Source organism: Apodemus sylvaticus, chromosome 20, assembly GCF_947179515.1.
Source record: "Apodemus sylvaticus chromosome 20, mApoSyl1.1, whole genome shotgun sequence".
NCBI classification, from domain to species: Eukaryota; Metazoa; Chordata; class Mammalia; order Rodentia; family Muridae; genus Apodemus; species Apodemus sylvaticus.
Window position 1 is genome coordinate 14,909,730 of NC_067491.1, and position 25,326 is coordinate 14,935,055.

The 25,326-nt window shown below is 41.5% G+C and overlaps 2 long non-coding RNA genes across 4 annotated transcripts in view; one reads left to right on the forward strand and one right to left on the reverse strand.

Moving 5' to 3' along the window:
- LOC127670729 (uncharacterized) overlaps positions 1 to 25,326 on the reverse strand; it is a 621,253-nt gene that overhangs the window by 261,318 nt on the left and 334,609 nt on the right. The window lies entirely within an intron of this gene.
- LOC127670730 (uncharacterized) overlaps positions 7,970 to 25,326 on the forward strand; it is a 63,067-nt gene continuing 45,710 nt past the window's right edge. For 2 of the 3 annotated variants that reach the window (XR_007974601.1, XR_007974599.1), the window contains exons 1-2: positions 7,970 to 8,147; positions 22,818 to 22,944. This is a non-coding gene — a long non-coding RNA (uncharacterized LOC127670730). The remainder of the gene's footprint in view (positions 8,148 to 22,817; positions 22,945 to 25,326) is intronic. The other variant, XR_007974600.1, reaches the window with a different exon arrangement.

Sequence of the window (25,326 nt, forward strand, 5' to 3'; positions counted from 1 at the left end):
GGCCAAATGCGCCTGCAGCAGCAGCCAACCCAAGACCTGTTCCAGCCTGACTTTTGCTATGCCCTCCGTTTCCTTTCGACCCGGATGAGCTCGCACACTGTAAAAGAGCTTGTGCTGGGCTAATGCGTTTGCTCTGTCACAGCACAAAAGAAAGAAGCACCGCGATGTTGAGTCAAAGAATCAGCCTGCTGTGCCAGCTGGCATGGGAACCGGAAATGCCAAGGAACCGGGAGAACAGGCTAGGAGACGGTGGAAGCACATATCCGGGTATCATAAACTCATTCATGTCTTGGAAATCATTATCTGACTATATTCTGTTTTCGTCTAGCTGCCTTCTCTAAGTCCTGATTCCCTCCTCCTCCCCTTTTTTTTTCTTATAAAAAATGCCTTAAAGCTTTGAGGCTTAAAAGCAGGTATATCTACTACACATGCTGTTCCTCTGGGTAAAGTCTCTTCAATTAATCTTCACAGAGCTGGCCAAGCAGGGCCGTGTGTTCGCTCCAGAAGACTCCTGACTGACCCAGCTACCTGGCATTGTTTCCTTGGCGGCTTGATTCCTTCCCTCTGGTCTCCCCTGGCAGCCACATAATTAGAGCCACCTGGTTAGTGGCTTGTCCTCCATCCCCTAAGAGGGCTGAAACTGCCACTCACTCCATTATCAGCTTGCTGCTGTCTAAGGGTTGAATCGGAATTCAGAGAGGAAGCCCCAATTCAAAGGATCCAAGGGCAGCTCTGCACTCCTGGCGTGCTTTGATCTACACCAACTGTGGTCTGAAAAAAAGCAAACGTTAAAAATACAGGAACAATAAATATATCATCCTTGGTCCTGAAGGAAACTTAGAAGCCATTCTACTTCATCTCTGTCTGTAATATATGCGTGCTTTCAAAATCTTCTGTGTCTCTTAAGGTAATATTCCAGGTATCCAATGAGAAGGAACACGCTTTCTCAACTGGAGCAAAGATAGAGGCTATGCTCTCTCAGCTCGACGCCAGGCCAAGGACCCAAGAACAAGCCCTTGCCCAGTGTGTGAGCTCATTGAGGTAGAAAGGGAAGAGTAACGCGACTGTGCAGACACAAACTGGACTTGTTGCTCAAGTGCCACTTTGATGTGTGTCCATTAATAGCACCGCGTGTCTCGTTCAGAGAGGCACACGAATTTCTCCCACATATGAAGCCAAAATCTCTCCTCTATTCAACCCGTGCTTTTAACATCGACACCTTGACACCTGAAGTCACACAGAAAGAGATTTTCCTCCCAAACTTCAGCTGTTTAATCACAGTTGAAATGCTCCATATGTATTCTTTGCTTGGTTACAAAATAGACAAAATATCCTCAATGTTTGAACCTTTCTTTACAGTTGGATGATTTACGGGTTTTATTTTTGCTTTGTTTTGTTTTTTGTTTTGTTTGGTTTGGTTTTTGCTCCTTCATCACGATGTCTTATCCTTTCCTTTTCTCACAGGATAATTTCTGTCATGGTGTGGGTTCCAGAACCAAACCAGAGATCTCATGTACTGTGGAATGGGGATAGAAAGGGAGCCAGGCCCTCCCCTTATATCAAAACTACCTCCCACAGGTATGGTGGAAGGTCCTGTACTAAACAGAGAAAACTGCTATTCCAACAAACAAGGCTACAAACTCAACCAAAGTAAAAGTTACCTCATAATTTGGCGAAAATCTGGTGTGTCATTCCTCACCCTCAGTCTTGTGAAAAAGACATTGGGCCCTGGTCCTCTACCATCACCCTGAACTGTGGAAGCAAGGACTGGGAGGCTACTTTGATTTTAGGAACTGAGACTGGAGGCAACTTGTATTTCATTCATTAAAACAAAAGCCTTTTAAAGTGCAGAGAGTAGATGTGTGTGGCGTGCTGAGCCTGAAACAGGACATGTGTATCTTACCCGTGCCCCCCACGACTCAGAGAACAACATGGGGGCAAGTTTGTAAAAAGCCAGAAATGGGGGAAGGACCACTTGACTTAGTACCTGCAGGACGCAACAGGTTCTTTGCACTCATAAATCCAGCAGATGCACTCTCTGTATAAGACCTTCCCAGGATCAAGCTAAAGAAAAAAGGGGAGGGGCTGGCGATGTCCCCGCCCCTAGCTCAGGAGCTATTGGTTGTTGACATTGATGTTGGCTGCTCTTAGAGAGACAGTCCTTTATCTCCAGGTGTGTGTCCTACCGAACTTGCTTCTGCTCCAAAATATGGGCCGCACACTCATTCACACGGACGAACTGGTCTCAGTAGGTTTAAATAAATTTTTTAAAAGATATGAATTTTGAGGGGTGTGTCGAAGGGAACAGGAGGAGTTAGAGGAGGGAAATGGGGGTAAATATTATTAAAATACAAGTATACGTGTATAAAATTCTCCAACAATAAATAAAAGATATTATTTTAAATAAGGAGGACGCAGACTTCCGTGAGTTTTCAGAAAGAAGAGGTGATGTGGTGTCTTAGTTAGGGTTTTACTGCTGTGAACAGACACAAGACCAATACAAGTTTTATAAAAGACAACATTTAATTGGGGCTGGCTTACAGGTTCAGAGGTTCAGTTCATTGTCATCAAGGCAGAAGCATGGCAGCATCCAGGCAGTCATGGTGCAGGAGGAGCTGAGAGTTCGACATCTTTATCCAAAGGAAGCCAGAAACAGACTGGGCATGCTCAGACATCTAGGAGGAAGATCTCCCAGCCCAACCCCACAGTGACACACTTCCTCCAACAAGCACACACCTTCTGTTAGTGCCACTCCATGGGACAAGTATGTACAAACCATCACATGTGGGAAGACCCAGTATTGTCTTTACCAGAAGCCTTATTTCCTTTCTTTCCATTATGTCTTGAAGACTCCCAGAGAAGTTGGATCCAAGTCATGTATTATCATTTATATATTATCATTTGCCTTTGATTCTATCATAGATTTTATACATATAAGCCGATACTATTATTCCCATGTCACAAATGAGTATATTTAAATTTAGAAAAAAAGAAATAGATTTAGAAAAGATTATATCTTATGGTTTTTATTTGCTTGTTTTTCAATAAAACATATAAATAGTAAGCTCTTTTCACATTTAAAATTCAGGATACTGCTTTTGATTATAACCAACATTTAAGAGCCCAGGATACATGATATTTTGGTCAATACTCTTAGGCATCCATAGTCTTTTTCTTTGGCTAGCCCAAGGCTCCCTTTCTATCATGTGTGTTTTGCAATTCTCTCTTGGCAAACATGAAGTAAAGTCAGAATGAACTCTCACACTTAACAAGCAAAACTAGATCAGAAAATGAAAGTGGTCATATTAGTCAGTGCTAGATAACAAACCTCAAAAGAATGTGAACATTCGATTCTCATACACTCGGCGTTAACGAGAACACCTCAGCTTCAGTGTTGGACCCTCTGTATCCTCTCAGACTCTTAAGACCCAAGCTTAGCACTGGCACTGGGTCACTGCCCAGTTTCACTGGTTGAACGAGTCATAAACTCCAGGGCCACAGAAAGGCAATGCCCCTCATTAGGAAAGAAGGCTAAATTATATCAGTACATGGGCAAAGACAAGGTTGTGTCTGGTCCACTGATTTGTAGAACTCTCTAAGTGAGTTATTATGAAACTTTCAGGGACTTACTCTTCTTCATGTATACTAGTTGGAGCACTGTAGTGTTTTGTTTGTTCATTTGTTCGTTTGTTGTTTTCTGCTGTCTTGACCATGTCCCACAAGCTAGATGGCATAAGCAAAATGTTTTTCTCTCTAGCATGGAAGCCAAAACTCTAAAACAAAGGTTTTGGCAGGATTGGTCCCTCCTGAGGACTGGCAATCCAATTGTTCCATGCTCGTGTCCCTAGTTTCTGGTCCTTTGATGGTCTTATTGGTTTTCTTCCCTTGTCATGTAAATCTAAAGTCCCAAATGGCAAAGAGTTGATTGGGAGAACTGGGCAAGGGAAATGAAGAAGATAAAGACAACAGCTGGGGACAGAAGATCTGGCATAAGCAGATGACTTCATCCAAGCACGTTTACTAAGTATAGCATCATATGCAGTATTTGCAAGGGGGAAATGACCCATGTCAGCAGAGAGCTAGGTCAGAGAGTGTTGGCAAAGAGAACATCATGGGATACCTCAGATATAGCTGTCTTAGGACTGGTAACCACTGCACATGTGGGGTGTGTATGTGGGCTACATTCGTGTCTAAGACACTGGCTCCAGCAACAAACAGACCTTGTTAAGTCACAGAACTAAGTCTCTGTGTCCTTTCATCAGGGACTCTGAGAAAGTCTTGGATTTCTCTGGCTCCTTACACCAATGTCTCACACTGTCTTCATAAAAATGTCCTTTCTTTCTCTGTTTGTGCCTCACCCCTGCACCAGTATATCCAAATTACTGCTTTTCATTAGTTAATCAGCTCAGACTGGATTATTGGATACTGGATCCTACTCTAGGACAATGTCCCATTTCTTTTCTTTCTTTATTTCTTTTTTTTTCTTTCTTTCTTTCTTTTTTTTTTTTTTTTGGTTTTTCAAGACAGGGTATCTCTGTATAGCCTTGGCTGTCCTGGAACTCCCTGTGTAGACCAGGCCGGCCTCGAACTCAGAAATCCACCTGCCTCTGCCTCCCAAGTGCTAGGATTAAAGGCATATGCCACCACTGCCCGGCTAATGATCCCATTCCAAAATAAAGTAAAATCCTTATGCCTTAGGGATTAGAAGCCTGCAGTTGCTAATTTTGTGTGTTAACTGGGCTACAGGATGCACAGACAGAGTACATTCTTGATTGAATTTATAGAGGAGACTACTGTTTGAATCAATAGAGTAAAGAAGTCTTGTGCTGGAGTTGTTCAAGGTACCAGGGAGGAAAGTGATCTTCCCAACATCAATCTCAGGTCTCAATCCAATGCTAGAGTCAGGGTAGATAACCACTTTGTTCTAGATGCTTTACATTGCTCAGTTCTCATGCTGGTGATTTGGAAGAATTACAAACATTGTCTATCTCAATTTATGGGATACCAAGTCTGTCCAACTCCAGGACCATTATGACAGCTCAGAAAAGTAGTCTGCTTCCAGAGTGACAGCAGCTCCTTTAGAGGATCCCAAAAGTTACTGGTTGGTAAATGAGACCCTAAAAATAAATCTCTCCTCTTTGTTTACAATGCTCTTCATAGATAAGAATTGATATGATAGCTCGATTCATCATGATAATTTAATCATTCATTCCTAACACTTCTTCTCTTTCAAGTAGCCCGTTCAGATATCTTCTGATTCTTGAGACCTCTTCCAGTCCATCTTTGAATTAATCAGTGATAATCAGTATGTTTATTTGTGCTTTCCAATTTAAGCTAATAATCTTGAATATTCTTTTGTCTTTAAAATTTAACGTAGCACATAACACACAGTAGGTGCTATATTAGAGTTTATTTAAATATAACTGAGTATATCCCCAATATATGCAAATGGGATGCATATATAAGATCTCCCTCTCTCTCTCTTCTTTTTCCTTCCCCTCTCCCCTCCCCTTCTTCCCCCTCTCTCTTCTCTTCCTTTCTCTTCTCTTCCTCCTCTTCCTCTCCCTCTTCTCTCTCTTTTCTCTCTCCCCCTCCCCTTCTCCTCTTCTCCTCTCTCCCCCTCCCCTTCTCCTCTCTCCCTTCCCCTCTCCCTGCCTGTCCCCTCCCCTCCCCCTCCCCTCTCTCCCCTTCTTCTGTCCTCCTCTCCCTCCCCCTCTCCCTCTTCTCTCTTCTCCCTCCTTTCACTCCTCTTATCCTTTCTCTTTCTCCTATCAATTCAAGATCTTCTCTAGAGCCCTATGAAAAAGATTCTAGAGCTGTCCACACTTTATGTAAAGGAAACAAACTCAGCAAGGTGAAGTCTCTTGTCCTAGGACATCCATCTAGTGGATGGTAATGGAGTCAGTCCTGGACTTCCTACTACCCATCCCTGCTGGTGCCGTTTAAATAATAGCTGGATTCATTATGGACGCCTTTAGTCAGTTACACAATGTGGAAAGTGTCCTTTAGGACAAATTAAAATTTAGTCAGCAGCTAACTGGTCGCTTGTGAATTTCATTCTAACCTTAGAAGAAATATTTTCTTCTCTTTCCAAGGGACAGATGCAAAGTTGAGGAAACTCCTCGAGTGTAGCTGGGAGAACACCTCCCTGAGTTGGTGGGTCTGTCACTCAGAGGGGCCATCTGGGGGGCATTCAAAGGCAGGGCATGTAGAATTTTTATACTATTGGTGTTCAAGGTGCAAGGGACAAAAATTACCTTTCCAACACCAACCTTATATCCCTTGGCTCCAGTCCCAACCTAGCATTAGAACCTGGGGAGATAATTACCCTGCTCTGTGAGTTCTCATAACTCAGTTCCCGTGGTGATTATTTGAAGTAAGTATGGAAATTACTTCCATTTATGAGGAAGGAAACTTGATCTTGCTAAATGCTCAACAACCCACCCAAGCTCACACACTTAGTCTGTGAGAGAGTTGGAATTTATTCCCGGCTTCTTCCTCCTCAGTCACTGCTCTTTCTTTCAGCGAAGCCTACCAACGAATCAGCAGTATTTATTTTGAGAATTTCAAATTCAAACTGTCAAAGAGCTTTGATTACAACATTTACACTGCTATGCCTGCAGGTTTGCTGAAAACAGTTCACTTGTCGTCTCCTTTGATTTTCCAGGGGGAATCATTTCCAAGTCAAATATCAGTCTGCCTCTTGACTGGGCATGGTGGCGTACACCTTTAACCCAAGCACACAGGTGGCAGAGGCTGATATATCTCTGAGTTCAAGGCCAGCCTGACCTATGGAGTGAGTTCTAGGACAGCCGGTGCTATGTAGAAAGACCCCGTCTCAATAGCACAAACCAAAACCAAATTACATTGCTTCTAAATGGCTAGTGCTTTAGCCCTTGGATTTTATTTGTCTTTTAATCAGGATGACATTTTCTTTAAAATTTTTTCTTATAAAAATGAGTCTTCAAATCCTGACATGAGCACTGCAAGCTACAAGAGTTGTTTCTTCTTATGTTTCCCGGTTGGCTTTGAAGCTCGTGCTATATACAGGGTGCCCTTACAGACAGGAGGGCCTGATTCTGTGGTACCCAAGGGCTTCTTCTACCTAGCTCTAAAGAGCAGTGTGTGAGTGGATAGGAGCAGTGATCAATTAGGTTGTCTATAATCCAGGAAGCTTTGCCAGGGACATTCAGGAAGTAGTTACTCCGATGGTGGTACTGTCAAGATTAGAGGACTTGCTAACCTTTGCTTAGTATATAACACAAGTGAAATAAGGTTCTACTCAAACAAGCTTTGAAATCTTATCTACTGTAGTCATGTGGGTTCCCAAAGAATGGTCAGTTCTCAAGCACACTGAACCAGCAAATGCATACCTTCCCTTACACATACTAAATGAAATAAAATAAACATTTTTTAAAGTGAAAATGCAAATCTGAAACATGACACCTTACAAGTAATTTTAAGGGTAACATGGGTTACAGTAATTTTAAGGGTAACAGAAAAAAAGGCATGTTTGTGTTGTCCCCTGTACATGCCTAAGGTCTCTCTTACTGTTTGACATAGAACACATTCACTGACTAATCAATGAAAGTGTGTCCCTATTCCAGGAACCTGCAATAATGACAGATACGTTACCTGCAATTCTCACGTGCTTGGAATTTCCCACTGCAAGGACCATTCAGCTCCACTTCTACACAAAAAACGAATCTCTACAGCAAAAAGGAAAACTAGAGAAGCTATGGACGGCCATCATTTTCATCCCTACATCACAGTCTCCAAATAACCCTGCCCTTCACAAGTCTTCCCTCGCTCCCTAGGATACTTCATAGCCTTACAGTTCATAGTGGAAGCAGCCAGAAGCATCTAGAACCACTTCTGAGGGAGCTCTCTGCTTCCAGAAAGAAAGTCACACGTTGACAGGTGCTTCCTGTTTTTTCAAACACCTTGCCCATCTTCTGTGCAACAAGTCGTTGTCACTCTGCAGGCTGTGACCCCCACAGGAAGCTGCCTGCAAACTCAGGTAGCTTTTCTGGTTCTTAAAGAGGTCTTGAACATTCTTGCAGAGAAACGCCAACCAAAAGTGTAGTCATCCGGGAAGAGAAGAGCCGGAGAGAAAAAAAAATAACACTTGGACTGGCACCAGAAGGGTGAGAACGCTTTTCTTTGAGAGAGCCTTTTGCAGAGTACATTTTAAAAAAAGAACAAATAAATGTGTGTTCTTTCAATGTAGCGTTACTGCAGGTGGAATTAGGAGATGCTGCTAAGTGGGCTGTGGTTTTCGTGCTTCTGATGGGAGAAAGAAGGGACAGGAGTAGGGAAGGCTTGAATGAAACGGGAAGAAGCTAAAGGGAATGGATGTTCTAAGTCAGCTCAGGGGAAGGAATTGCTCAAAAGATCTGCTTCTCTCTGGAAGCTCGCGCACTCTTCCTGAGATTTCAGAACCAGCTAGAAGTAAGTACAAAGAGCCTCTACAGGCTGGACACTAAGCTTTGGGTGAATTATTCTAGTGAAGTGGTCCAAGGGAGACTTGTGGAAATGAACTAGGTAGGGCCTTTGTATTCAGGTTGCAAAGGGATTTAGTTAGAGATACCCTTTAACACAATGGTGCCTTAAAGGTCTTGGGTAACTAACAGATTTTTTTTTTTTTTTAATAACAGAAAAATAACAGGGAAAGTTGGTAATACTATGGGATTTCTGGTAATACTTGTCTTGGTAAGTGGTGCCTTGTTTGATTTCACTGTGTTCCATTTTTCCGATCCATATTGCCAATTTAAGGCAAAATACGTACATTTTTGTTTAGAAAATTGAAATTAAATTCAAATCAGTATCCTTAAAGTAGGCTTTTCCAATTGGCCGGTGAAGGGGCCAAATGAGAGAAGTCAGGTCTTCTGGGTTCAAACGGGTCTCTGAGACATTCACCAGCCTCACATGATTTCCACGAGCCCCAGTAAGACCAGTAAGACCACCCGTAGCACCGAATCAATGGTGAATGTTAAGGATTGGTTTCGTTTTCTTACAGTCACAAACCTAGAAAGCTGACTCATCTTCTAGGACGAAAGGCAACCTTCTAATCCTCATTTCTGACTTTTTTACATGTTAGCATTTGAAAAGCCTTCATGATTTTTATTTATTTTGAAGCCACAGACTGTCTACATGAGCACCCCATCCTCTTTGATCTCTCTTGTGTGGGGTGGTCAGCTCGTCACGTGACACGATCTCACACAGCCTTGTGTGATTATCTGTCCGTGTATTAGTACCTGGGTTTTAGGACGACCTGAGATAAAAGGTAGTTCAAACAAGTAGCTGGTGACTCTTTTTCGGTAAGCTTCCGTGGTTTGCAGAGATGGGGGCTGAAGCTGGGAAGTGGGCGGAGCCTGAGAAGGAGGGGGAGCAGTTCACAGGGGACCGCAAGCTATTGGAAGGTACACAGACCAAAATGACCTTCGGGTGTGTGGCAAAGCTGTCTTCTCTTGCTGTAAGAAGAGGGGAAAGTGCTGGCTTCCTGGAGAGGAGGCTTGGTTACTGACTGACAGATAGGTTGACATACCCACCAACCAGCCAAGTGGCAGTTTCCTACTTCCTGTTCTCTGTCCCCCTGACCTCATTCCCAGAGTCACTCAGTTTTCAGGGTCTGTCTTGCCAAGTGGGGCTCCCGGGCCATCTTTTCAGGTCTTTATCCCCGCAGCTCTACGGTGGGCGGCATCTGTCCCCTACACATTTATTCTCTTAAGCCCTACTACGCTTCAATTAACTGCATAGAAAAAAAAGTCTCAAACAATAACAAAGCCCCGCCTTTCCCTGTAGAAAACCAGAATTAAAGCAAGAATAGTGGCATTTCAAATGACAGTAATCATGTCGAATGTATAGAATTCAGACAGAAACAGTGCTTGCAGTTTAGAGATGCTGCCCTAGAACCTTAAGAGAACAGACTGGTTTCTCATCCGTTGTATTTATTTCTGGCTTTGCTGCAGTCAAGTCCTTGGCTCCCTGTGGCTGATATAGGTACCTCCCTTGCCTAGCCTTGTCATCAACCTGTGTCTCTGTGCTGAGCCTCAGCAAAGATGCAGGGCATGCTCACCTTAAAGTTTCACCCCCATCTATATGCCTAACAAAGGCATTAGTGCAGCCTGTTCAATCTCTGCCTTCCTTAGTTTCTGCTATCATGGCGGACAGCGTGGACTCAGAAGTACGATTTCAGGGTTCACACCCCTAAGTTACTTAGCCTGCCTCCTTTGCATGCCATTCCTTGCAAAGTGTAAGAATAACAGCCAAGTAAGAATAACAACTTTACAGGGCTTCAGGAGGAGGGGCATGAATTAGCCCCTGCAGTGCTTGGCGGTATCGACAGCACACAGTATAAACCCACACAGTCCAGCAGGCTTTCGCCACCGGGCTTCGTTCTGTGCTTTCTCCTAGAAGCTGTAAAATCATCTCCAATATACCTTTTCCCCATTTTTACATTCTAACGCCAGCTTTCTGGGCCTTTCTCTGGTTCTTTGTCGCACGGTCTCCTATTTGTCCCGTTCTCCTTCCGACGTTCTCTAAACATTTATTTAAAAGTCAATGGCGCGGGTGGGGCCGGGAGCCATCAACAGCATACAGAACGATATTCTAGATGCAAGTGATGATAGACACATACACATAAAAATAAAAGGTGATGAAGTTTGCAGATCCGGTGAGAGAAAGATTCCGGCAGGTTTCACTGATGGGACAAAGGAGGAGGAGGTTGGACACATCTCCTGACGTGGAAATGCGACAATGTAGTATGGACCGCAGCCCCGACAACTGCCATCCCAAGCTCTAAGACCTTGAAGGTTTGCTTCTGTCGTTGGTGGTGGTGTTTTTGTTCTTCTATGCGCACACTTTAAACGCAGAAAAGAGGTCTTTAGAGTAAAATAAGTATCTTATCAGCTGGTATTTTAAAATTTTAATTCTTTTTGAGAGCTTTATAGATGAGCACTAAATCTCCATTACTGCCACCTCTCCTGCTCCCAACTCCTCCCGTGTCCCCACTCTCCCTCCTAAATCAATGACTCCTTTAATTATTATTGTTACACACACACACACACATATTTGGCTCCTTCATCAGCCAATTGGAGAAGCCTGCTTTAAGGATATTGATTCGAATTTAATTTCAATTTTCTAAACAAAAATGTATGTAATTTGCTTAGTTAAGGTAGTATTGCTCATCCCTGCAGTATCCAGGGTTACCACAGGGTTAGACAAACCACCCACCTACCATAATTACTCACACACCCTCATGCTTTCTGTACATTTTAATAAGACATAAAATAACGAGGTTTGAGCTTGTTGTATACCACCTCTCGTCTCTGCTCTCTGCCTCCATATTTCTTCTCCAGAGAGAATCTGGTGTTTGTCACTCCCACGTGTCTGTGTCCATGTTCTTTAGATGTACACAAATGACAGTAATACTGTTTGTTTCTAAGCCTTGTCCACAAGCTCCACACCCTGCACTTACCTTCATATCTTGCTTCGATTGTTCAACATTAAGTGTTTGTTAGTCCATGCAGGTAATATCTGCATATGATTTCTTCGATATAGTTACAGCAGACCACTAAATGCTTGTTTCAAAATGTACCCATCCTTTATTGTGTTAGAGTCATTTAGTTGGCTCCTAATGGTCTCCTGTGTTCAACAGTGCCCTGGAGTTTCTATTGCTGTGATTAAAACATCATGAACAAAAGCAACCAGAGAAGGAAAGGGTTCATTTCAGCTTACACATCGAGATCACAGCTCAGCATGAAGCGAGGGTAGGGAAGGACCTCAAGCCAGGAACCTGGAGGCAGGAATTAAAGCAAAGGCCATGGAGGAATGCTCTTTACTGGTTTGCTACCCAGGACTTATATAGCCTGCCCATCTCGCCCAGGGTAGCACCACCCACGCCAGACTGGACCCTCCCACACTAATCACTTACTAAGAAAATGCACTCAGCACTGATAAGTGGATATTAGCCCAGAAGCTCTGAATACCCAAGACACAATTCACATATCAAATGATTCCCAAGAAGAAGGAAGGTGAGGGCCCTGGTCCTGGAAAGGCTTGATGCAGCAATGTAGGGGATTACCAGGACAGGGAAGTGGGAGGGGGTTGATTGGGAAACGGGCAGAGGGAAGAGGGCTAAAGACAAAGAATATAGAAAATTTAAAAAAAGAAGGGAAAAAAAAAAAGAAAATGCACGCAGGCTTCCACAGAGACCAATCTCAGGGGACATTTTCTCCGTTTAGGTTCCCTCTTCCCAAATGACTCCAGCTTGTAGCAAGCAGACATAAAACTGTATTGCTGGACTTTGTTGAACTTGCCAGGCACCAGATAATGGCACAGAGACTTATCAATTTTATTATACCTATTAGGTATAGTAAAATACTTTATTAGGCCTAGCTTAGGTTAACTCCCAGATAGCTCACCTAACTTAACTAACCTGACTAGTCTATGTCTTATACGTGGCAGCTACCTCTCTCTCTCTCTCTCTCTCTCTCTCTCTCTCTCTCTCTCTCTCTCTCTCTCTCTCTGTATGTCCAGCCTCCTGTTACCAATGGTGAATCTCCCCACCTAGATACTTCTCCCTGAGATCCTCTCTCAGATCAGAAGTCCTGCCTTCCCTTTCCTGCCCAGTTACTGGCCACCAGATCTGTATTAAGCCAATTAGTGACTGAGGAAGGTGTAAGTTTACAAAATACTGAGGCAGGGGATGAGCCATAGGAATAACAGTACCCAAATCTGGCCAGTATTCAGCTCTCTGCCAGTATAGAATTAACAGCTGAATACTACAAAGACAACCTTCACATAGCATACCCCAACAAAAGTAACCGGCACAGCCTGTTGTGAAGATGCTTTAGGAGGTGTCAGATTTCCTTTGGATCCACTGCAGAACATACACATTTGAGAGTACACAAGAGGGCTGAAGAGATGGCTCAGTGGTTAAGAGCACTGACTGCTCTTCCAAAGAGTTCAAATCCCAGCAACCACATGGTGGCTCACAACCATCAGTAATGAGATCTGATGCCCTCTTCTGGTGTGTCTAAAGGCAACTACAGTGTATTTACATATAATAATAAATAAATCTTCTTAAAAAAAGAAAAGAAAGTGCACAAAATATAACACTACTCCCCAGCACCATGGTACCATGTGAGAGATACCTAATCCATATACATGCATACGTCATCCTTTACAGTTTGCACAGAGGGTGTTAATAATGGAAAGGTTTTTTTTTTTAATTTCTTGGAGTTGATGATTGGTGCCACAGATTCCTGTTACCCACACTATCCAGGATATGGAAACATTTTTATCTACCAATGATTGAGAGGCATCCCATAGAGTAAGGCATCCCCCATTACAGCAGAGATTCAGAACATATGGTGAATCAGGCAATCCTAGAAGCTAAAGATGAACTCAGTTACATCTTCACAGAGTGGCAACAATCTCCTTACTCTTCCTTAGAAAAGAGTCATGGCCCCCAGGAGAGGAAGCTCTAAAAGAGGCTGAGCTAAATGAATGCTTTCTTATCCATTGTAGGTGTAGAGCAAACCAGTCCCAAAGCACCAGGCTCACTGGCATCCATTGAAGCATCATTACATTCATTTCAGAAGCTCAACAAGAAGAGTAGTAGGTGGATGACATCATGGGGTCTTCTCCCCTTCTTGAACTCTTATTACATCTGCTATAATCAGAACCAGAAACATACTGATTGGATCAAAAAACCTAGAGTGCATGTGTGGGCATATATATACATTATATGTTTTATGTATATATATATATATATATGTATGTGCATATGTATATATATGTATATATATATGTGTGTGCATATGTATATATATGTATATATATATATATGTGTGTGTGTGTGTGTGTGTGCATAGGTATGTATTATTATGTGTGTGTATTGCTTTATCCTAACATGTTAAAACCTCATCCATATATACAACTACTTAAGACTAGGAGAAAACTGTTTAAACTTTCAAAACATTTGAGCAAATATGTATGCAATGTCCACACAATATAGCAATTTGTTTAATAGTGCAAATCTGAATAAAAGGAAGGTACTCCAATATATAACTTTAGGATCCCATTTTGGAAGTAAAAGAGACTGACATGTTCATGTGTAGAACACAAGTAACACTGTACATTCTGGGAGTTTGGAAGGCAATGTGGTTTCATCACTTACTCAACAAACATACATTAAATGCTCACTAAGTGCTGGATTTGATACAGGATCTATAATCCAAAGTTGCCCATGAGGCTCTTATATATATATGTGTGTGTGTGTGTGTGTGTGTGTGTGTGTGTGTGTGTATGTATGTATGTATATTTGGAGACAGGGTTTCTCTGTGTAGCTGTCCTGGAACTCACTCTGTAGACCAGGCTGTCCTCGAACTCAGAAATCCACCTGCCTCTGCCTTCCAAGTGCTGGGATTAAAGGCGTGCACCACCACCGCCAGGCTTCTCTCCAGATTTTATGCAGCATGAGTAAGAAATTTCAGGGTGATAGGATTGGTGCTTGAGCTGAGGCAGGAGAGCCAAGTGAGGCTGTGAGGAGGAACCCTGCCTCTAGCCAGAGCTGAGCATTGACCCCTTGAACAACTCAGGCAAATGGGGCAGAGGTATTTTTATTCTTAAGTCTCACAGGGACTATTTGGTGAGCCAGAGATGAGCTTTTATTAGTTTTCTAGCCAGAAGTTTAATTTTACATTCATGCCAAACAATGAAGTTCATGTTATAGGAAGTTCTTGATATATGTGCGCAGCTTTCTGGTCTACCTCAGGGAGAACCCTCATCCAGCTATCCTGCTTGTGTTCCCACTCAGTTCCCACAATTAATGTTGGAGCTTGTAGTGGTTTGAATGAAAATGGCCCCCAAAGGCCCATAGAAAGTGGCACTATTAGGAAGTGTGGCCTTGTTGGAGGAAGTATGCTACTGAGGGTGGGGCAGGCTTTGAGATTCCAAGTGCTCAAGCCAGGCCCAGTGTTACTTTCTCTTTCTGCTGCCTACCCATCAGATGTGTAACACCCGGCTACTTCTCCAGCACCATGTGTGCTGTGTGCCTCCCCGTGTTTTCTACCATGATGATAAAAGAGTAAACCTCTGAACTGTTGAGTTCAGTTAATTGGCGAACTAAATTTAGCTCACTTAATTGGTGAGCCTCAGTACCAGTTAAGTGTTTTCCTTCACAAGAGTTGCCTTGGTCATGGTGTCTCACACTTCAATAGAAACCCAAACTAAGATGGGGCTGTAAGTAAGTCAAGAGAAGGAGGGTAAGGAACAGCTTGCTCCCTTCTTTTGCTAGTAGTAAAAAACAGAGTAGTTCAGGGAACCTACACCTTGACCTCTCAGAGTAACTAACACTGAAGGGCCTTGATTTAAAAGTTTGTTTGCCCATTTCTTACCTCGTGACCTTGGCAGATCTGTTCTTTTGTCTTAGTCAGAACTGCCTAAGTACCACAAAAAAATAAATCAAAGTTTAAAGGCCTAACACAATCATTTATTTTTGTACAGCTCATGAAAACATATTAACTCAAACAATAAAATAAGTTGTAAAGATCTCAGACTAAAATATTATATATAGAATTAGTATTTAGTTTATATATATGCTTATATACACACATATAAACACAAAACACACACACTAACACACAATTCATTAGAGGACACGGTAACAAAAAACCCTTATTTATAATAACAATGAAGAAGATGAAATACTTAGGAACATATTTAAAAGTAAATAAACTTAGGAAAACTACATGAGACAACAATATCCATGAGGAATGTCAGAGTGAACTTGAACTAATGCAAAGACATTTCAAGGCTTTGGCTTCCTCATCTGAATGTTGTTGACTCTCCCTAATCCATGCTTAAATCTAACATCATCTCAATAAAATATGAATAAGTCTTTATGTAACGTTAAATGCATTCATGTCCAAACCATGTGGAGAAACAAACAAACAACCAAAAATCCCAAAATAGCCAATAAAATACTAGAAAGAAAGAATATAGGAAAGGCTGGTTTTATCAGACATTAAAACATACTATAAAGTCCTTGTAATTAAAATTGTATGGTGTAGGTGGAAGGCTAGATAACCAGAGCCAGAGAGTGGGTCAGAAAGCAGAGAACTGGATTCCAGTACACTTGGAAGTATAGAACAGTACATAATAAAGGTGGCACCACACATTTTCTGGGAGAAAAATCAAGGGACAGTTCAGGGGTAATTCAGTATCAGTTAGAACAAAATATGTTCAGAGCACACATCATGCCAAATATAAGAATGATCCCAAATGTAACTGAGATATAAATATAAAAATTAAAACTCCTGGGAGAAAGCATGAATAAATTTCTGGGGATAAGGAGCAATTTCTTAGCAATGTCTCATAACTCAGAGACACTTTATGAAAACATTGATATGACTAAACAAAATAGATTTTTTCCTGGATAGCAGAAAAGATCATAAGCAAAATCAAAGACAGTTGATAAACTTTTTAAAATTCAAAGTAAATCTAACCATACACAAAAATACAAATATTAGTATCACACAAAGAATTCTTAAAAATTTGGAAGTATCTGTGGATGTAGCTTAATGGTAAAACCCTGGTCTATAATGCACAAAGACCAGGTTTCAATATCAGGCATAGATAGCTAGACACAAACAGACAGACAGACAGACAGACAGACACACACACACACACACACACACACATACACAGATATAACTGCTAGATGCATAGATAGATGATACCTGATAGATGATAGTTACATACATAGATAGATAGATGATAGATACATAGATGGTAGATAGATGGGTGATAGATAAATTATGATAGATAGATACATACATACATATATTACAGATACATACATAGTAGGAAGATAAGTAGATGATACATATACACATATACACACACACACACATATATATATATATACATACATGGCATACATACATACATGACATACATACATACATGACATACATACATACATGACATACATATATGATAGGTAAAGGAAAGAGTGAGAGCGATGATAGACAGACAGACAGACAGACAGATAGATAGGTAGATCACAAATAAATCATTGATAAGAATTTGAGCCTAGGGCGGCTGATGGTTTTTGTCATTGTCAGCAATCCTACCATGGGAGAAGCTGAGAACTTGAGCTCTACTGTCAAATCCTATCTCCAATTGAACTAATAAACCTCAACTAAAAAACCTGGTTTATTGAGGACCAGTTTTTGATAACCTACTTTAAGACAAAAGAAGGAAGTTAGCAAACATATTTCAATTAGTAATTTTCCCAGTCTAGAGAGGCACTAGTTAGTAATTAAGTCCATGTAGATCCTGTGAAGAGGGAAGTAAGTTGATAAAGTGGAAGATGAGAACAAGATTTCTTAGCTTCAGGCTCAGTCAGCAAGCACCCCAATGATGCTGGATTGGAACCAAATTACTATAGGAATTCCTGCTGATACATGGCTGATGAATAGATAATGGATGGATGGTAGACAATAATTGATAAATATAGGTAAATTATAGATAGATATAAATTAAATATATATACATAGGTAACAAAAGGTGATAGACAGACAGATGATGATGGATGGATAGATAGATAGAATGATAGAATGATGCATAGACACATAGGATCAGTAGATACATAGAGATTTAGATTGCATACGTGTGTATATGGTTTTTAAAAACACTTTTTAATACCTTTGTTTGATGAGATACTGAGAAGTCATACTCCGGTATCAATTAGCATAGCAAGCATTCAGATGCTAGCTTCTAAATACTAAATACTACTCTGAAATAGAAGAAACCAAGGATCCATGAACAAATTAATAATTTCTATATTGGAGCAGAGGAAGAATAAGATTATCCTAAAATACCTGATGGCACAAAAGGCAGGCAAGCAAACACAACCCCCACACAAAAAGCTCCCAAAAGATTAGGGCCTTAAATTCAAAGGACAGAGGAGTCGGGCTAAAAGTGACACCTAATGACTAAAGATGAGCCAACTTGAAAAACAAAGTCAATGGTAACTGTGATGAATGATAACATACAAACTTTCATGACTCCATCCTAATTCATGAAAGTAATTAACTAATGGATGAGGGTAAAGAAGGCTCACCTTGCAAGGAGAATTCCAGATAATGAATGTCAGGGAAGTTATAGAGTAGACAAATCAGCAGTTGGAGACGATGACAGGCAGATATATGAGGAAAGGGGTATTTGTATAGTCCTAAGGCATCTCTCCACAGGATAGTTACTGACCAGGCAAAATGCTAAAAATACCTATTCTACATGAGGACAACTGTGATGGTTTGAATATGCTTGCCCGAGGGAGTGGCACGTTTAGGTGTTTCCTGTTGGAGGAATTGTGCCACTGTGGGGGTGTGCTTTGAGACCCTCCTACCTGCTTGAGAGATTCCGTCTTCTCCGATTTGACTTCAGAATTGGATTTTAAACTATCAGCTCCCCGAAGGCTATGCCTGCCTGGATGATACCATGCTTCCTGCCTTGATGATAATGGACTGAACCTCTGAATCTGTAAGACAGTCCCAATTAAATGTTGTCCTTTATAAGAGTTGCCTTGGTCATGGTGTCTGTTCACAGCAATGATCATTGCCTTAACTAAGACAATGATCAGTAGGCACCACCACTTTACCCAAGTGCTCAACATTAACATTCCCCAAAGGGAAAAAAAACCAAAATCAAGGAAATGGACCTGCTGATAGGACACTCTGAGAAGTCCACAGAATGACTTCTGCATGTGTGCAGGCTACATTTTATCACTTCTAATTTATTCATTATCTATACACTGGACTATACAATGGGCATTGCTATAACAACTATAATATGGTGATGATTCTATAAGATGCATATGTAGTTAATAGGGTGGTTTTAATTGTAGCTTTCCCATACATGAAAACCTCATTGGACTTAAATGTGGGATTAACCTTACATTTGAGTTTGGATGAAGAGTCCCTAGATATTCTTGCACTGATTTGATTTGCAGAGACCATAGATTTGTTAGAGAAAAATGAGAAAAATTCCCCAAGAGTGGAAGGGCTTCCAAAAAAATTCCCCAAGAGTGGAAGGGCTTCCAAGAGAGAAAACCCCCTTGTACTAACTACTTCTGCAAATGTTTGTTAGTGTGAAACTATTTCAGGATAGAAAGTTAATAAAAAGACGGAAAAGGGGAATTGGGGAGGAATTGAAAACCTTTCTGGGAACAGCCACAAATTTTTATTTTAAAAGGACAACTTAACATCTGTCAGTTGAAAAAAATAGTTATCTAAATAAAAGGTTAACTTTGTCCTGTTTATGAAAATCTTTAAAAATACTCATAATGACGTATCCATTGCATAAATTCTCCCCCAGATCAATATGTTCTCTTTCTGACTCATTGACTTAATTTTCAAATTGTTGCTCATATTGTCAGAGGATAGGATCTAATTATACGGCCCTTGGCAAATTAACTGAGTAACCACTTATCCCAGTGAACTTTTGGCATCTTACTTGCTAATCATGATGAATGCCGCCCTAATTTTTATAAGCACATGGTCTTGCATGTTTATTACTGAGCCAATCTAGTGCTGAGAATAGAAAGCAAGAGAAAAACAAGCCCTTTCCCCCAGTAAAGCCCAGCTGATCAGAGTGTGTGTCTTTAGCCTGGTATGGCAAAGTAACATCACTCTAATTTGGAATACTCATGTGCACTAACAAGTGCCCTCGTCTTTTTAGACACAGCAGGTTCATCTCCAGCGTCTCAGAATTATACTTGACCTTACTGCCTTTTCAGTGGAATCCATTGGGGATGGGTTGTTTTCATTTTTAGTCCAGGAATGCTTGATCCTGAAAGTCTAGCCTAAGAAGACACAAGACGGAACAGGGTCAACACATGGCCCACTGTGGCAGAGAAACACACAGACTTTATTTAATCTTTAATGAAATGTTTTACTTTGGCCTCCCAAGGGGGGGAAAATACAACAGATCTCCTGATATCACCACCAGAGGGCAGGAAACATTAAGAAATGGGGCAAAGGATATCCACCTGTCTAAGAGCGGCTCTTGGTTGTCATGTGCAATCTTAGGTGTCCATCTAAAGGAAGGTACTCATGCAGAAATCATATAAGATTCTTGTAAATGAGGATTAGGAAGGATTAGGATGGGAAAACTGTGCTGTTGTTGTTTTATTTTATGCCAGTAAAATCCTCTACTATGCCCTTACTACTCACTTTTATACATTTGTTAATTACTATGTTGACTTAAACATTTAAGGATATTAAGCATGTTAAATTGTAATCATCCGAGGGGAGTATTGTCTGGCTGGGGCACTCTTGCCTGGAAAAGGAAGAGTGAAATGAATCGCTGCTCTGGAATCAAGGTGGCTACAATCTTGGGTTTGACTCACATATGGGTCAGTGAGTATCTCTGAAATCAGGGACACAGGTCTCTCCTTGTCTGGCACAAGGGCTATGGTCGGTCCCAGGGATTGGGACAGAAGAGTCACACTTGCAGGTCCAGCCCTGCAGTGGGACCCTGACATCAAGTGCGTGTTCTACTGATTATTGATGTTGGATCAATGGTGTGTGTGTGTGTGTGTGTGTGTGTGTGTGTTTGAGTGTGTATGAGTATGGATATGTATGAGTGTGAGTATGCATGTATGTGTGAATGTGCAAGAGTGTGTCAGTGTGTGTATGAGAGAGTATGTGTGTGAGTATGTATGTGTATGTGAATGTGTGTGTCAGTGTGTATTAGTATGTGTGAGTGTGTATATGTGTATATGTGTGTTTGAGTGTGCAAGTATTGGTATGTATAAGTGTAAGTGTGTGGGGTGAGTGTGAGTATGTGTGTGAGTGTGTGTAAATGTGTGTGTGAATGTGTGAGTGTGTGTCAGTGTGTGTGTATAGTATGTGAGAGAGGATCTGTAAGTGTGAGTGTGTGTGAGTGAGTGTGTTTATGGGTGTGAGTGTATATGACAGGACATATATTCTTGAGAGTAGAAGCTACTTGGAGTCAGATAACACAAATGTGTCATGTTACTTTCACTGTCACTTTTTATTTCCTGTTTGATTCTTTTTTATTTCACATTTCTATTTTCCTTATATCTATATATTCTCCTCCCTTCCTGAGCTCTAGTCCATTCTTTTTCTTTCCATAGGATGCGTATCCAAAGTGTGCTGAGTGCTTGGTTTTAATGGTTCAAAAGTAATTTCAATTGTGCTCATAAGCTAGCCATTTTAGAAAGAACTTGCACATAAAGGTAATAATAATCTTGAAAGTGAACTAGACTGGTCTATTCCAAATCCCTACATGAGGTGACACTTTACCAGATATCATAAGACATTCCCTCCTCTTCATAATTCTTCTTTACAATTCTTTAGCACTTATTTTATGGAAGGCATATGCATCTTACTTAGAATCAATTGGTGTATTCCAAACATACCATTTCTTCCCAGTAGCTTGAGGATATGGCCATGACTAAGAACACTTGGGTGAGCTAGAACTCCCATGAGCTACATGTTTTCATGTGCTGAGCAGGAAAAATCCAGGACCTGAAGTAATCATATTGACACTATAGCCTCCCGGACATAAGCACTAAGCATGGGAATGATTATGTATACTATTCTGTTTGTTGGTGTATGCTGGTCTGATATGTTTTTTTATAATGGGAATGTTTTCCTTATTTTTAAATCATTATTCCACATATAGTTGCACTCTAGCAATGTTCTTTGCTATCTTTTCTTTTTCTTTTTTAATTTTTTCTATTTAATCTTTTTTTTTACACTCCAGACTTTATCCCTCTCCCAGTCCACCCTCTGATTGTTCCACATCCCATTCTTCCTCCCCCGGTGCTCGCATCTCCAAGAGAATGTCCCCACCTACCTACCACCTCTATCTAACCAGACCTCCTTCCCCCACTAGACCTCCCCACTCCCTGGGGCCTCAAATCTCTCTGAGTCCAGACCAGGCAGTCCTCTGCTGTATATGTGTTGGGGCATCTTATCAGCTAGTGTATGCTGCCTGGTTGGTGGTCCAGTGTCTGAGAGATCTCAAGGATCCAGGTTAGTTGAGACTGCTGGTCCTCCTACAGGGTCGCCCTCCTCCTCAGCTTCTTCCAGCTTTTCCCAAATTCAACCACAGGGCTCAGCTGCTTCTGTCCATTGGTTGGGTGTAAATATCTGCGTCTGACTTTCAGCTGCTTGTTGAGTCTTTGGGAGAACAGTTATGATAGGCACCTTTTTGTGAGCACTCTAGAGCCTCAGTAATATTATCAGGCTTGGGGCCTCCCCTTGAGCTAGATTCCAATTTGGGCCTGTCACTGGACCTCCGTTTCCTTGGGCTCGTCTCCATTTTTGTCCCTACAATTCTTTCAAAAGTCCACTTTATCTAAAGTATTTTATTATTTCATCTTTATCTCCTCTCTTCCAGGCTCTCTCTACTATAAGATCCTCTCTACTATAAGATCCTGTTTCTTTCTTTAGAAGCAGGCAATGCTGAGGTGGTCGGGTTTGTGTGATATTCCTAAATAAACCATCTTTTGAATCTGGCAATCTTGATTTTGCTTATTGTTGAGATACCTTTGGGAACCAAATTCTCTCTTAATAGAGCTGAGCTAGTTCAAAGGAAAAATCTGATTATATCGTGTTTGGATCCATGCTGGACCTGCTCAGCATAGCCCCTCAGAGATCAGTCCTGTCATTTTGCTCCAAGCATGACTAAGCCAGATGGCGCTGAAGATGTGATCTCCCCTGGTTTTATGACCTCAACGGAAGTGACATTTCCTCTCCCCTATGTATTTTTAGAAGAGGCCATGAAACTTGAAAACTTTGCCTGGGATGACTCCTTTATTGAAGCTTTTCACGATCCTGAGGGGAAGACCCAGGGAAGCTGCACCTGGGACTGCTGCCCATGGAATCTGAGCTCAGAAGAGTAGGTTGTTCTGATCTAAATTTGTGCTGATTTCACATACGACATTAGAAAAGGATAATACAATTGAAATGAGAAGCAAACACACTGTATCCATATTCACGTGGCAACAGTGTGAACAGGTGTGAACAGGTGTGAACAGTGAGCAAAGGCACAGGCCCCAAAGCCATGTCGGGTTGCTGCGTGTTTGAGCCCCACCAGCTACATGTTGTGTGAACTTGGGATGTTCCTACATGTTCCCATTCCTTAATTTCCACATGATGAAATGAACCAGATGTGGGAATACTCTCATGGAACTATCTTGAGGATTAATGAATCCCAACATAGTTGCTGGAAGAGCAGCTGACACATGCTAAGCACTCTATAAACCATTAGGCATCCTCATATGAACCTATTCTATTCATACCAGTGGCTCTGGACCTATGGAAGGCTCTCGTTATATACCCCAAAGGAATAAATATGAGTCATCTTACCATGGTCAAAACATTTGACCAAAAAAAAAAAAAAAAACACCAAACTTATTAATGTGCTGCCCTTCAAAAATTAAATTCAGTTAAGAAAATGTGGATAAAGCCATGTCGTGAGTACTGTTTCAATTTTAAGCTGCAAAGAGAGCACGTGTAAACATGATCATATCTGAAGATCTTGCTGCTGCCTGCTATGGTTTAGAGACGGAATGAGAGCATCTCTCGAAACCCATGCAAGGGAGGCTTAGGCTGCTTTGTGGTGGTACTGAGGTGAAAAACCTTTACCAAGTGATGCTTGGTAAATGATAACTGGGTCATGGGGCTACATGGAGGTTAGTGTTTTTCTCTAGAAGGAGGATGCCATCTCCTCTGACCTCTCTGACTTCTCATGTCACCGGTTTGCCTCTTCGGCACATGCTCATGACATTGCGGTACCGTCTGCCTTGGGGCCCTCACCAGAGCCGAGCAGATGCTGAGGATGCTGTGATCTCGAGCAGCTACAACTCTGACATAAATAAGATTCCTTCCTTGACAACATGCTTGGACTGGGATGTATCCCCACAGCAGAGAGAATGCTTAATTAACACCCACAGGCCCAGGTTTCAATTCTCAGCACCACCGGAGGAACTTTATAAAATACCAAGATCCACCTAGGGTAATTTCACAGCATCATAAAATTAACTGAAGTGGCATTCCTTCTGCCCCACGATTTAAGAATTAAACAAATTTCCATAGTCATAGTCATCACTAAAACATTTGTGAACAGCTACTATTAATACATACATATATACATAGCTATATAGATGATAGATGGATGGATGATAGATATATGATAGATATTATGATAGATACATACATGATAGATACATAGATACATAGATGATAGAAAGAGACAGATAGAAGCATACATACATCCATCATACATACATAGATGATAGACAGACAGAAAGACAGAGAGAAATATACATACATACATAATACATACATACGTACATATATGATAGACAGACAGACAGATGGACAGACAGACAGACAGATATACAGACAGATAGAGATGCCTTGCAGTTCTTTTTTTGTAAGGTAGAACATCTCTTGTTTTTGGTTTTTTATTAGATATTTTCTTTATTTACATTTCAAATGTTATCCCTTTTCCACATTTCCCCTCCAAAACCCCTCTATCCTATCCCCTTCCCTCTGCTCACTAACCGGACTACTCTCTCTTCCTTGTCCTGGCATTCCCCGACACTGGGGCAATAAGCCTTCTCAAGATCAAGGGCCTCCCCTCCCATTGATGCCCAACAAGGCCATCCTCTGCTACACATGCAGCTGGAGCCATGGGTCCTTCCATATGTTCTCTTTGGTTGGGGGTTTAGTCCCTGAGAGCTCTGGGAGTACTGGTTGGTTCATATTGTTGTTCCTCCTATGGGACTGAAAGTCTTTTCAGTTCCTTCAGTCCTTTCTCTAGCTTCTCAATTGGGGACCCTGTACTCAGTTCAATGGTTGGCTGAGAGCATCCACCTCTGTATTTGTCAGGCACTGGCAGAGCCTCTCAGGAGACAGCTATATCAGGCTCCTGTCATCAAGCACTTGTTGGCATCCACAGTAGTGTCTGGGTTTGGTAACTGTATATGGGATAGATCCCCAGGGAGGGCAGTTTCTAGATGGCCTTTCCTTCAGTCTCTGTTTCACATTTTGTCTCTGTATTTCCTCCCATGGGCATTTTGTTCCCCCTTCTAAGAAGGACCAAAGTATCCACACTTTGGTCTTCCTTCTTCTTGAGCTTCATGTGGTCTGTAAATTAATCTCTTGGGTGTTCCAAGCTTCTGAGCTAATATCTACTTATCAGTGAGTGCACGTCATGGGTGTTCTTTTGTGATCGGGTTACCTTTCTCAGGATGATATTTTCTAGTTCGATCCA